Raw genomic sequence first — 14,935 nt, forward strand, 5'->3', positions numbered from 1 at the left:
TATTTCCATCAATACAATTACATCTCTACAAGAAATTAAAGTGAAGTTGGAAAAATATGAGTTCTCTCCACAAGAAGACTAAAAAAATTAACCCCTCGAGGAAAATTTGACTTGGTACTTATACAAAATGACTAGGAAGAATTTCCCATGAAAGGAGAAAGCTTTCCCCTCCAAAATCCCTCAAATAGTGGATTTGGTTCCCAACACTAGGAATCTACATTAAATGACAAGGAACACATTCCTAGATTTTCTCAATCATTGGAGCTCTAGAATTTGTGAATGATTTCATGATATATTATTGATTTATTATTCAATATTGATCCTCCTGTAGTAGGGAGCAAGTCCCTAAATTATCGTCTCCACCAAATCTTCATAATATGCACAATATTCTCACAATATTCCACAAAAATAAATAATATTAGGCACAAATATGCAATTATCCGTAAACCTTCATAATGAACATATTAAAGTTAAAAATACATTATCTAATGCAAAAAGAGAGGTTTAATGTGCTGAAGGATGGTCATATTGGCCTTAATTTATGTCTAATTTGGAGGCCCATCAACAGGTTGGGCTAAAATGGGAGCAGGTAGACACTGTGAGTTGTTTGAGCATGTTTTTTGCACATGGAGTTGCAAGATGATCAACATACCATGATAGGAATGTTTTAGAGGAGTTGGCATTGGTGGGCTGCCAGAAAGTGCCTTGTATGGGGCCAAAGGTTCTCCCCAATTATGTGGTGTACAATGGTCATGGAGGAGGGGCATATTGTTAGCATTGCCACTTGTACATAGGGTGATTCACCTCTCGTGTATCGCAAGGAGGTTTTGGAGGCGAGGCCCATGCATTAGAGGGTATGGTGATGCAATAGTGGAGGTGGAGATACCCGTAGGGTGTGGGTCAATGTGTCCTATCTTGGCTTTAGATCATGGAATCAAGTGGCATGTAGGAGCATGCAACATCAAGTAGTGGTTTATATGCGATCACATAGATGCATGTCGGTATGTTGTGGTGTGTAGATGTGCACCATGGAGTGGGAGGAGAAACTTACACCACATCGAGTTTGCTAGTGGAGTGATGTATGCATGGGTGCATATGGGGCCCCATATTGTATAAATTGTTAGAGGAAACATGACATGGGAGGCTCACCCTAGAAATTTTGATGACACACTGAGCGTTATGCGAAGGAGGGGGAATCTTAAGTTGAGTCATTTGGGGGGTGAAAAATCTAATAGATACAGTCTGAGGGATCGTGTGGTCTACAACCAATGTATCATATGTTCCACTCTTCGAATAACATTTGGGGAGGTAATTACGAGGGGGTTTCATGATACACTTTTGGTGAGGCAGCTTAAGGTGTTAAATGAGCATGAGGGTCAGGGGATGGTAGGCTTCATCTACAAGAGGGTGTTCCAACTCCAAGCATTGTTCAGGTTTATCATCAGTAGTTGGGATAGCATATTCCATTGTGTGGTTTGCGAGGAGAAGAGAAGTTTGGCATGTAGGGGGTTGATTCTTGATGACTGGTGGTCATCTGATTACATACATGAGCCAATGAAAATGCACATATCGGTTCTAGTAGATCGCAAGGCTTCACAGTAGAAGCCAGTGAGGAGTGGGAGTTGTGAACTTCTAGTATGGTTTTGGGATCCAGGGATTCAGTTGGTTGATGGATTGCTGCACTTCATGGTGAGTATAACCATGATAGCAAGCGATTCAACTCATTTTTTGTTTGACACGTGGGCAAACATTGTGGTCCTCATTATATGGTAATGTAGGTTGCTTCTCAGTATCGAGGCTGGACTTGGAGTGGTAGACTCTAGCACTAAAGAGTTACCCTTGCAACTTGGGCATTGCTTTGATCATTGCAAATATTATGGTCGAGCGTTATAAGATAGGAGCCTCCAGTATGAGGATGTTAGGCAGCTAGTAGTTACTAGGTTGTTTCACTGTTAGCAAGGTAGTTTCACACTACAATGGGCATGGGATCCTCGCATCACAGGATTTGGTAATTCAACTACCCTTAGGGATGAGCTGCTTCCTACATGGGAAGATCATTCAAATATTCAATTAGGTTTTAGTAGTTTTTTGTTTGCATGGGGAACTTCACCAACATGGTTGGTTGATCAATAGTAGGAGAGAAGGGGGAGCCCATGCGGGAAAAGATTTATCTCCATGGCAGTTGGATTATATCCTCAGGATCCTACTCTTGAAGTGCATGAGATTTACTACATAGTAGGGCAACTTCATGAGGATTTGATCAATATTTTATATTATTGTGATGCTCTACTTATTGATAGTATGTGGAGGGCTTCTAGAGCTTATACCTACTTGGACAGTGGGTGGAGCAAGGGTTGGTTCATGTTGATCAAGATGGCTTTAGATCCTGGTATCGAGAGACTCCTTTATGACAGGATAGTGCATGAGACAAGGATGACCTAATGACATATTTGGAACCTTAGTATTATTTGTAGTGACCATTTGGGCCAACAGATAGTAGTGGGAGGTTGTTCAGGTGCTATTTGAGGATAAACAATTCTTGGCAGGGAGGACTGTCATGTCCCCAATTTTTATGAGTGCCAAAATTCACTAAGGTGTTTTAACAATTTTGAAGATATTTAATAAAAAGGAGAAACTATTATTTTGTGGGAGAAAAGTGAAAACTATTATTTTAATGGAGAATGGTGACAAAGTAATATTTTATTAGAAAAGAGAGGTAGATTACTATTTTATGGAGAATGATAAAAAATAATATTTTATTGGAGAATGGATGAAAATAATTATTTTATTGGAATGGTGAAAACTTATTATTTTATTCAAATGGTGGAAAAAAGTGGAAAATAGCCCCCACCAATAAAATAATAAGGAAAAAGGGAGGATCTAGAAGCCAGAGGGAGTCTCCATCAAGAATTATAAAAGGAAGAGGATCTCAATCAGATTTCTTTCTATCTTATCATTTCTATTTGACATGTAAACTTGAGTTCTCTTGAGTTGTTCAGCCAAGACAACCAGTGCTACTTAGCACAAGGGATTTCAAACTGGAAATTTCACCTCTAACTTCAGAGAACTTTGAGTTTCTCCATAATGAGTATTTGGGGGAGTCTATTTCAAGATTTCCATTGGAGTTTATTGCAGAAAATTCACACAGATATATGTTATTTCTGGGTGCAGAAGACAAACCCTGGAGGTTATTTGGAGAAACATCTTTCTATTACAAGTTTCAGGTATTTGAAGGATATTTTCTACTAGTTAGAGGAGGAGTTTGGCACCAATTTTTTCAGATTTTTTCCTGTATCTTTATCCTAGGCCGAATTTTCTCTTATAGAGTCCACATAGGGGTTTGAGAACAAATTTTTTGTTGGTGTTTGGTGTTGGAATTTGTTGGGCGTTTTTACTTGGGAGTGATAGTTATTTGTCGGGGGATATTTGTGCACAATATATCAGCCATTTGTTGGAGAGTTTTATCATTTCTCATTGGTTTCTCTCTGGTTGGGCACAAAACTGCGTAGTAGGAAATCTGCTTTATTTTGGGCATTTCGAGTCAATTAGAATTAGCCTAAATAATTTTTGGATTTTTTGGGTTTGTGTGTGTGTGAGGCCTATAGTTAATTTTATAAAAAAAAAAAATTGGGAAGTATTCATGTTAGAATCATGCATTCTTATTTTAGGGTGTATTATTAGTTAGTTGGGAAGTTTGCACCACATTATGGGTTCAATTTTGGCTTGGAGTTAAGCCAAATCATTTCTGGGTTTTTTTGAGTTTGGTGTGAGGAGCTTTGGGTTAAATTTCCATAATTTTCTAAGTAGTATTAGGGGGCAAAAACTCCAATTCTTCTACAATAGTAGCAACGACAACAATAATATTTTTAGGGTAAATCACACTTTTGGGGCTTTCAATGCCAACTAGAATTATGACAATATTTTTCTGGGTTTAGTAGATTTAGTTAAGAGAGGCCTCCAGTTAATTTTTCACAAATTTTGGAGAAAATTTGAGGGCATAAATCATAGTACACCTCCAGCAAAAAGAACAATAGAATTTATGGGCAGTAATCTCTAGGTAAAGCTAATTGATTTCCAATAGATTTTTTTAAGCAATTTCCAGAGGAAATTAGGAAAAATTATAAATCGGGACATTATAGTCGTATCCAGAGCATGATCTTGGTCATCTATGGGGAAGCTATCAAGATCATGGAGGTGTAGACATGCACACATAGTGATTAGTGAAATTTATGGACATTACAATGGCACGAAAGGTGAGTAGTACACAGGGAATCATATGGGAGATCCTTAGAAACAATGAGGAGATGATAGAGATGTTAGCCAATTTATGTATCAATAAGGGAATCAAACTGAGATATACTCATCCTTATAATAGAGGCACTAGAGGTGTGTATTCAATGGTAATGAAGCCACTTACACCATGTCGGAAAAGTCAACAAAATCAAGGCACTAGACCTCCTCAAGAGGAGTGACCAAGACGAGAGCAGTTGGATGATAGGACTAGAAGGAGATCTTACATCATATCATGGGGCCTAGGGCATGGGTACACTAGCAGTGAACCTGAGGAGGGGGTTGAGTAGGAGACTGAGGGCACACAGTATTGTGAGGAGTATGTGGATACATCGAGTGTCACATAGGATCCATCCTTGTTGGAGTTTCCTTTGGTAGCCTGAGATGTAACATTTGTGGAGAAAGTTGAGGATACACCTATTGATGAGGAGCAAAGAGACAGAAGGTTACTCACCATTGATGAGTTTCTAGGAGACATATCCCCAGTTAATGAGATGTCAGGAGACATAGAGGTACCTAGAGCTATAAATGAATTTACAGATGTTAGCCACCCACAACAATTTCATCAGATCTAGGTTGTCCTTCTAACATTGAAAAAGAAGGCCACTATAGTTCGAGAGACCATTCTATAGCATAATGAGGAGTTGGATGGCATGAAATTAGTTTGTGTCAACCCTTGTTGGAGTTTCCTTTGGTAGCCCGAGATGTAACATTTGTGGAGAAAGTTGAGGATACACCTATTGATGAGGAGCCAAGAGACAGAAAGTTACTCACCATTGATGAGTTTCTAGGAGACATATCCCTAGTTAATGAGATGTCAGGAGACATAGAGGTACCTAGAGCTATAAATGAATTTACAGATGTTAGCCACCCACAACAATTTCATCAGATCTAGGTTGTCCTTCTAACATTGAAAAATAAGGCCACTATAGTTCGAGAGACCATTCTATAGCATAATGAGGAGTTGGATGGCATGAAATTAGTTTGTGTCAAGACAATGATGAAGATGACTTGAGTTAGGGAATGGTTGGATTCCCTAATGGTATAATTAGAGGACTACACATTATAAAATATAAGTATCCCTCTTCTCGCATACATATGTAGGGTTGATAGCACTTTTAGGTTAACTCTGCACATTGAGGACAAAGAGTCAGAACTACCTAGATAGATCTCATGTGTTGACGAGGATTATGAGATGAGGTGACATGAGTACTGCAAGAAGCAACGTTCATAGGTTACAGTTGTGGCGCATATGGGTACACGTGCATTCGACCTTGGAATTAGGATTGGATACTCTGAGATTATGAGTTAGTACCCTATAGAGTGGGGTATATTTATGGAGATGGTGGTAGTTGGGAGTGAATCTCAGTAGGAGCTTCTAGATATTGGGGATACTAGAGGCCCAAGTTGGCATTGGGATCTAGGTGGGGCTTCCTACCATATACTTGATATGCAAGAAGATAGTTTTTGGGATCCAGGTGAGATTCCCCACCAAATCATGGATGTGGCTAGTGAAGGAATTAGTGTTGCAATGGATCCAATGACTGGGCATCCACACACTTTCAAATCTCCATCACTATTAGTGATGGTTTGGGTTGACAGGGGAGAATTTAGACTCTGCAAGTTGTTAACGCCCCCCCATAACCCACAAAAGAATGGGGTGGCTAAGAGGAAGAACAAAAGCATTGTAGGGGAAGCACGGGCATTGTTGTATGATCAAGGCCTACCATTACACTTGTGGGATAAGGCATGCAACACAATATTTTATGTGTAGAATTGTAGCCTGCATTAGATTCTTGGGATGAAGACATTAGAGGAGGCTTATTCTGGTAAGAGACCAGATTTTGGTAAATTCAAGATTTTTCAATCATCGGTATATTGTCATGTGACCAAATATGGACGGAAGAAACTTGAGCCGACAATAGAGTGGGGATATTTGTGGTGTACACTGATACACCTCACAACTATAGGGTGTAATTTCCGATCAGTAGGATGACAGTGGTTCACAGGGATGTCAGATTTGATGAGGAGAAGGCCATGCAAGTTTCCCTTGGGAGGGAGCTTAAGCTACATGCAGTTGAGGAGCTTTTATCTCCTAAGATTGAGGAGCCTAAGATTTATGTGGAGTATTCACATGTACATGACTAGGGAGTGGAGACATCCACCCAGATAGAGTCTTCCAGAGATGGGAGAAAGTGCACCAAAGAGGCTGACAAGTTATTGCCTGATGCATGGGAGAATGTGAGAGCACCCACATCTTAGCGCAGGCAAAGGAGGTGACTTGAGAGGTACATTGGATACATGGATCTTATGAGTGGATGTGTTGAGACAAAGCCATGTTCCTTTGAGGAGGAAGTGTAATAATCGATTTTGGTTGATGTCATGGTGGAGGAGTATGACCCCATAGTTCATAACAGTGTTTTGGATGTGGTCTCGCTATAGGAGGAAAAGTCAGTGGTGAGCTCCTGATGGCTTTACAAGTTAAAGAAAGCTTCATATGGTAGTGTGGAGAAGCATAAGGCTAGGTTTGTGGCCCATGGCTTTTCACAGGCAGAGGGGATTGACTATAATGAAACCTTTGCTTCTGTTGCAAGGTACTCATCGATCAGATCTATATTGGCACTATCAGTGTAGATGGGTTGGAAGATACATTAGATGGATGTAAAGGCAACCTTACTTAATGGCATGATTGAGGAAGAGGTGTACATAAAGCAGCCTGAAGGTTTTGAGACCTTTGACCATGAGTCACATGTGTGCTGACTCAATAGGGAATTGTATGGGCTGAAGCAAGCACCCCATTCTTGGTACACCAGGATTGATAGCTACTTCATCAGGATGGGCTTCACCAAGAGTGAAGAAAATGCGAACATGTACCACATAGTGGTGGAAGGTAAAGTGTTGATCATTGTGTTATATGTCTATGATTTCATTTTCATAGGTGATAATCGGTTGATCAAGCGTTTCAAGGAGGACCTTGCAAGAGAGTTTGAGATGAAGGACATGGGGCTGATGCATTAATTTTTGGGCATGGAAGTATGGCAGGGTGATGGGGAATTTTTTGTGTCTCAAGGAAAGTATGCCAATGGGATACTTAGGGGGTTGCGCATGGAGAGCGACAAACCCATGGAGACTACTCTAGCAGGTAACTTGAGGAAGGAGGATGTTACTTTAGTGAAAGTAGTGGAAGCTATTGTTTATAGGCAACTTTTGGGTTCGTTAATGTATTTGGTGAACACATGACCGGATATGTGCTATGCAGTTAACCAACTTAGTCAAGTGATGGTTAGGCCTATCAAGATGTATTGGAAGGCATAAAAGCATGTGTTGAGATACCTCAAGGGAACTACTCAGTATGGATTGTGGTACAGAAGAAAAGAGGGAGAGAAGCTTCAGGGCTTCACAGATTAAGATTGGGCAGGGAGTCCATCCGATGAGAGGAGCACATTAGGAGGGATCTTCAATATTGGGTCAGCAACACTTGCTTGGTACAACAGGAAATAAAGATCGGTTGCACTCAGTTCGGTAGAGGCAGAGTACATGGCTGCAAGTCAGACAATATGTGAGGCCATCTGGATGAGGAAGATTCTAGTTGGTTTGTTTGGTTAGACAATGGATCCAACAGTGATTTACTTCGATAATCAGAGTTGTATCAAACTCGCTGAAAATCCAGTTTTTCATGATCAGTCCAAGCATATTGATATTTGATATCATCATCTTAGAGATTGTGTTTTGAGGCAGATTATGTTGTTGGAGTATGTTCCCATAGAGAAGTAGGATGCTAACATTTTGAGAAAGGCATTGTACAGATGTAAATTCGAGTTTCATAGATAATCCATGAATGGGGTAGTTGATAATCGATTTCTTGTTGAGAAATGGCAACAAGAAATTCTAGTTTAATTTGTCCTTGAATTAAACTGTGAATTAAAATTGAATTCTATTCTCATAGCAGCTTGTAAATATTTAATTAGGTTTAGACTTAATTAGCTTAGTAATTTCGCGTTGGAAGTATTTCTGTAGTCATGTATATGTTCTCCCTAAATTTTAGGGGTCCAAATTGAGTTTTTGGAGTTGTAATTGGATAACGAGTTTGACTGAGTTATAGATAGTTAAACTATTGTTTATGGAACTAGTAGAGGTCTAGTAGTGAGTTGGTGCACTGGTGCATCCTAAGTGCTACTCTAGCTAACTGAATATTCTCTCAGGAGAAACTCATGCATATCGATTTAGAGAAAGACCCAGTTGAGACTAGAGTGCAAGGACAATGTACTATCAGTTGTAGAATGATCTCAGTTGTACAGATCATGAATGTAATAAGAAGATGACCTATATTTGGATTGTGAACTTATGAAGGAATTCCCAATTAAATATGGGTTATTCCTCATAGGAATTATGCAAGGAACTAGGGGCTCAGAAGGCAACATAAATTGGCTAAGTATTGTTCAGTGTGGGCTTGTGAGGCAGAGAGTTGATCATACTTGTGCAGAATTGTTCTTGCTAGAACAAGCTTTGTATTATCACTCAGATTTTTGATTAATGCAATAAATAGTTAGGGTTTTGAGTAGTGGCTTTCCCCAAAGAAAAAATTGTGTTATGTGTCTTTGATTATGTTCCTCGTGTCGATTATTATTTTCATCAATCATTGGTTTCTAATGTTTAAAGAGTAGAGTGGATTCTTGCCTTGTGTTTTAGTACATTATATGAGCTGTGAATCTCCATGAAAATCTTCAAATATATTGTTAATTCTTTTTGGTGTATAGATTTATTAGCTTAAGTTATTTTTCACCATATGGAAAATTTCCTTGAAGGCTTCACACAAATAAAAAGAATTTGGGAAAAAAATAACAATATTGTTACTTGTTAAAGAACAAATTTTACCAATTGAAAACTATTTTATTCAAAATGAAATTTTCATTTGAAGGTTTACAAAGTTCATTACAAAGAAAATAAAAAACACAACCAATTGAAAATTTCATTATCAATATCTTTAATGTTATTTGACAAGTCATGACTAGTTCAATTGAGAATTGATGCCTATGGTTATTTACTTGCCACAAGTTTTCCAATTGCCCTAGAATCTATAGGTTGTTGTATAAATGTATTACAGGTCATTGTATTGGAGATCATTACGAAGGATAGTTCCCATCGAGGCTTGTGAAATCGCTAATACGGAGAATGTTTATGAAATGAAAATGTGGAGGAAAGCTTATGGAGTTATATTGTGCGAAAAGATTTCACTATGTGAAGAGATTTACATGGAAAATTTTCACTTTGTAGAGAGCTTTTGTTGTGTGGATAGAGTTCATTGCGTATAGTTTTCTCTACACTCCACACAACCTTTAATCAATAAAGTAGTAGCAGAGGTAGGGACATGTTGCATCATAGCTATTACCTTGTTATTATTATTATTCTTATTATTATTCAACTTTATTAATATTAATAATAATGTTATATTATTCACCAAGTTTGATTGTGATCAACTATTAATATTATATTCAATCATATAATAATAATTATAGAGTCAACCTTATTATTATTATTATTATTATTCAACTTTTTTAATATTAATGATATTATTATTAAACATTTTTAAACCTTGATTGTGACTGACTAGGGATTACCTTAGTTGACTAAGGTTGATAATGTTTGAATTTGGTGAACCATAGTTGACTATAATTGAATATGGTTGAGTTACATTGACTTAGGAGAACTATAAGTGAAAAAGGTTGACTATTATTAAATATGGTATGCATTGGATTAACCAAGTTTGATCATGGTCAAATATTTAAACATTGACTATAAAGTGTGACTATGATTGAAAAATTTGGTTGACTATGTTTGATTATTAATATTAATCAATAATATTAATAAGTAATTCTATTTGATTGAATTTGAAGAGTGTTGAATGTAAAAAATAGTCAAATAGTCGAACATATTCAACCACATTGGTAAATGTGGTACACTAATTTTATAATGTTGCAATGTGATATTAGATAAATAGAAATGTAATGTAACATTGTGACAATAATTGTCACACTGCAATAATGTTTCTCACAACACGACATTGGATAGATTTATGTACCATTCTAATGTCACAAAATGTTTGATTATTAATGTTAATAAATAATATTAACAGAAGATTATGTTTGATTGAAATTGAAGAATGTTGACTGTCAAACATAGTGAAAGATAGTCAATTACATTAGTAAATGTGGTTGGCTAATTTTGTAATGTCACATTGAAAAGTTGGATAAATTGCAGTGTAATGAAACATTGCAACATTATTATTATTATCATCATTATTATTGAAATTGTTGTTATTATTATTAGTCGACTTTTCTAATGTTAATATTGTTAATATTAAAGACCTTTCAATCATGATTGTGACCGAACAAGGATGATCTTAGTCGAGTAAGGTTGATAATGTTGGCTTTGTCCAACTATGGTTAATTTAAGTTGAATATGGTTGAGTTAAGCTGACAAAGGAAGAATATGAGTGAACAAGGTTGACTATTGTTAAATATGGTAAACATAGGTTTGACCGAGTTCGATTATGGTCAGCTATTTAAACAATGATTTATCAAGGTTGAATTTGTTTTACTATGTTGAATAATGTGGTTGACTATGTTAGAATATTAATATTAATCAATAATAATGATAGGTGAATATGTTTTACCAAAGTTGAGGAGTGTTGAATCTCAAATATAGTAAAAAATATTCGAGCATAGTCATCAACACTAGTACATGCAGTTGACTACTTTTGTTATGTCACAATACAACATTGGATAAATTGCAATGTAATGTAACTGCACAATGATTGTCACATTGCGATAATGTTTGTCACACTGTGATGTTATCCATACCATTCAAATGTCACAACTTGTTTTATTACCAACATTAATCAATAATATTAATAAGTGATTATGTTTGACCGAATTTGAGGAGTGTTAACTATCAAACATAAAAAAATATAATTGAACATAGTCAGTCGTATTGATAAATGTGGTTGAGTAATTTTGTAATGTTGCATTATGATAATGGGTAAATTGAAATATAATGTAACGTTGGCACAATGTTTGTCACATGTGACATTGGATAGATTTCTGTAGCAGTGTGATGTCACAACATTACTATTATTATTAGTCAACCTTATTAGTAATAATATCGATAATGTTAAACATTTTGAAATATTTATTATGACCAACGAAGGATGACCTTAGTTGACTAATGTTGAAAATGATTGACTTCGGTGAACCATGGTTGACTATAATTTAATATGATTGAGCTACATTGAATGGCAATGGCAATCAATGAATAAGGTTGACTATTGTTAAATATGGTAAATGTAGGGTTGGCCAAATTTGATCGTTGTCAACTATTTAAATAATGACTATAAAGGTTGACTTTGTTTGACTATGTTGACTAATGTGGTTGACTATTAATATTAATTAATAATAATAATAAGTGATTATATTTGACCGAAGTTGAAGAGTGTTGACTTTTGAATATAGTTAAACATAGTTGAACATAGTCAACCACATTAGCAAACAAATGTGTTTTAAATAATTTTCATATTAACATTATTAAACATTGACTATTGGTGACCATGGTTTGACTATGTCATCATTTTAACTCTGGGTATTTCAAACATGATGTATGTGGTTCACTATAGGCATGGTTTACTATATTTTAATATGGTCAACCAACGTTGACTAAGGATGACTATGAGTGAATAAGGTTGAATTTCTATGACTATGGTAAACATATGATTGATTAAGGATGACCATGGTTAATTATTTATACATTGACTGCAAAGTTTCATTAAAAATGTTGACTACAAAGGTTCACTTTGTTTGACTATGTCATCATGTTGGCTATAGATATGCGTCTATAGTTAATTATAGACATGTTAAACATAAAATGCCTATGATTAAATGTGGTTGAACATGATGTTCATGTTAACTATGTTTGACCAAGTCAATCATGATTATTATGTGTTAAATTTTAAATTAATATATTATTAATGTGTTAATTTATAGACTAATATATTAATGTATAATTATTATTATATTATTATAAATTTATTAAATTTTAAATAATATTACTAATAAAATTATTTAAATTTAAATTAAGTTTACTAGTAATACAAATATTATTAAAATTCAATATTAGCTTATAATTAAATGTTAATATTAAACTAATTAAAATTAATCTTATTAAAATTAACCTTAACTATTTAAATTATTAAATTTATTAATGTTAACTCTATCCTTAAAATTATTGATATTACTTATTAATATTAACCCTATGGTGACCTACGAAATTCTTTCTCATAAAGCACCACCATTTATCTCTCCAATATTAAACTTACTAGTCCCTTCCATAGGCACTAGGGACTATTGCAATCTATTTGTGTTGAAATTTGAGCTAGTGGCAGGGACTAATAATGTATTTAACCAAAATTTTAGTAATGCACATTTTGTTGAGTTGTAATGCACCTTTTGCTGAGCCTACTGGACATTGAAAGTGTTCATTGTTAACCAATCAAATAATTGGAGGTCTTTTTTGGCCTTTTTTCGAGGTCAAGAGGTTCATAAGTTAGGTTTAAAAGGCATATGAACAAGAGAATTCTTGTCATTCTTGAATAATTCTACCACTGCTATAAAATTAGTTAGCTAAAATTAAATTCTTAACACTGAGTGATGTGGTGGAGGGAAATCTAAATCTTCTAAACCTTAGGACGCACAACTTCACTGAGTCTAGCCACAGACTCTGAGCAATGGTACATGTGGCTTCCTTCCTGTTGTATTATTACACGACTTTCTATTTTTCTTCACATGTTTCTTTCACTACTTAAGAAAACCATATATCGTAGCTTGCCAAGAGTCAGCCTTCATTGGATTTTTGCGGCTTTCAGAAACATAACGTTGAATCGAGTCCATATTGTTGATGTTCACATTGAATAAAAAATGGTACCACTCTTTTTCATAAATTTGTTTTGAAAAACACAATTTCTGAAAGCATATTATGATTTTGCAATAAACTAGTAACCATCCATTTCCATAATTTTCATAATACCTATTAATTTCATTCAATCATATTGTTTATTTCAATGTTCATAGTTTCTTATTCTTCTGTGAAAGTTTAAATAGCTTTAGTTTCTCACTTTTGATAACACAATCCTCTTCCTTCTGTGTGCCTCTCTCATAAGAAAATAAGTATCGGGTTAGTGTGATCTGCTAGGTATTTCATTTATTGGTACTCTGGGACACTGATGTTATTCATGCAACAATGATTATGCTTCACTCAGTAAGAGCACTAAACGTCAACCTCAAATCTTCTCTTTTTCCACCTTTATTCATCGAAATCACTGCTTCCTGATACCTTTGACCAGGTAGGAAGGCCATCCAGTCTCTCGGGCCAGTCTCTCTATGTATTACCACATAGATACTAAAAACACAACCAAAATCAAATCAAGATACTACCACTATGAATATGTTTCAGTGATCAGTGGATAACCTAGAAAAGAGAGGTGGGAGATAGGATAGAGAGGCGATCCTAGTTCATCTCGTTGGGATAGTCCCCCAATGCACACCAACTCTCGAAACATCTGCATAACTAACCCCTTATGTTGTCATGAATGGAGGAACCTAGTTCATAAGGAGTTATTTTGGGATGACCTAAACTCAGACCTAAACTCGGTGTTGTTGGGAAAAGTATCCAATACAGAATGACCCTATCCCACTCTAAGGGTGACAGTACCTCAGCAACAACTGAATACAAAGCTATTCAAGATTACTTCTTTATGAGATGAGAGAGAGAAGAGAAAAGGGATCCACTAACCGTTATCTTCCGCTAATGGTTGATCCAATCTTCCCTCTTTGCTGCTTGCTCCTAGCTCCTTGCTCTTTCACCGGCCCAGCTACACAAAGATCCTGTAAAAGCACAAAGAAAGGAAACTACAAGAAGCATACATCCATAACTGATTCAAGGATTAGAATAAATCAAATATACAAGCATCAATTCACCATAGAGACACATGCATATAGAAGAACCTCAAATGCTTTATTAATGGAAGAAGCAAAGTTCTGAGAGAGTTACAACCATAATAGGCCCAATCCAGCAACACCTCCCAGCAGAAAGAAATCTCCTCTTCACCTCCTTCAAAGCAATCACCTAATAGTTCTGTACACAAACCAACAACACTTCCTTACTTGCACAAAATTCCAGCCTCCTTAGACCTCATGAGAGAGCTCTATATATAGGAGATTTGGAGAAAGGATGAGTCAGCTTGAGGCTGGCATGAAGCTGACTAGTGTCCTCTCCCACTTCAGTTAAACTTCAGTTCTTGAGTCCACTTGGAGATTCTTGCTTCCACTTGGAGATCAAGACCCTCTTACTCATCACAAGGCGAATTCCTTGACCCAAGTGTCAGTTTGGAAGCTTCCTGGGCATTTGACACCTTGCAGAATGACTGTGCCACTTGGCCAATCTCGCCCAGTGCAGGTAGCCTTCATTAGATTTGACATTCAGCGCAGGTACAGAGTGGAGTAGTTGACATTCAGCGCAGATGCTCAGTGGAGCAGTTGACATGATCCAGAAACAACTTGTTTTTGAGTGTTTTCAGGTGGAGAACTGATTTTCAGTG

This window comes from Pinus tabuliformis, chromosome 8, assembly GCF_031772625.1.
Source record: "Pinus tabuliformis cultivar Carrire ecotype Pingquan chromosome 8, CPIR1, whole genome shotgun sequence".
NCBI lineage: Eukaryota > Viridiplantae > Streptophyta > Pinopsida > Pinales > Pinaceae > Pinus > Pinus tabuliformis.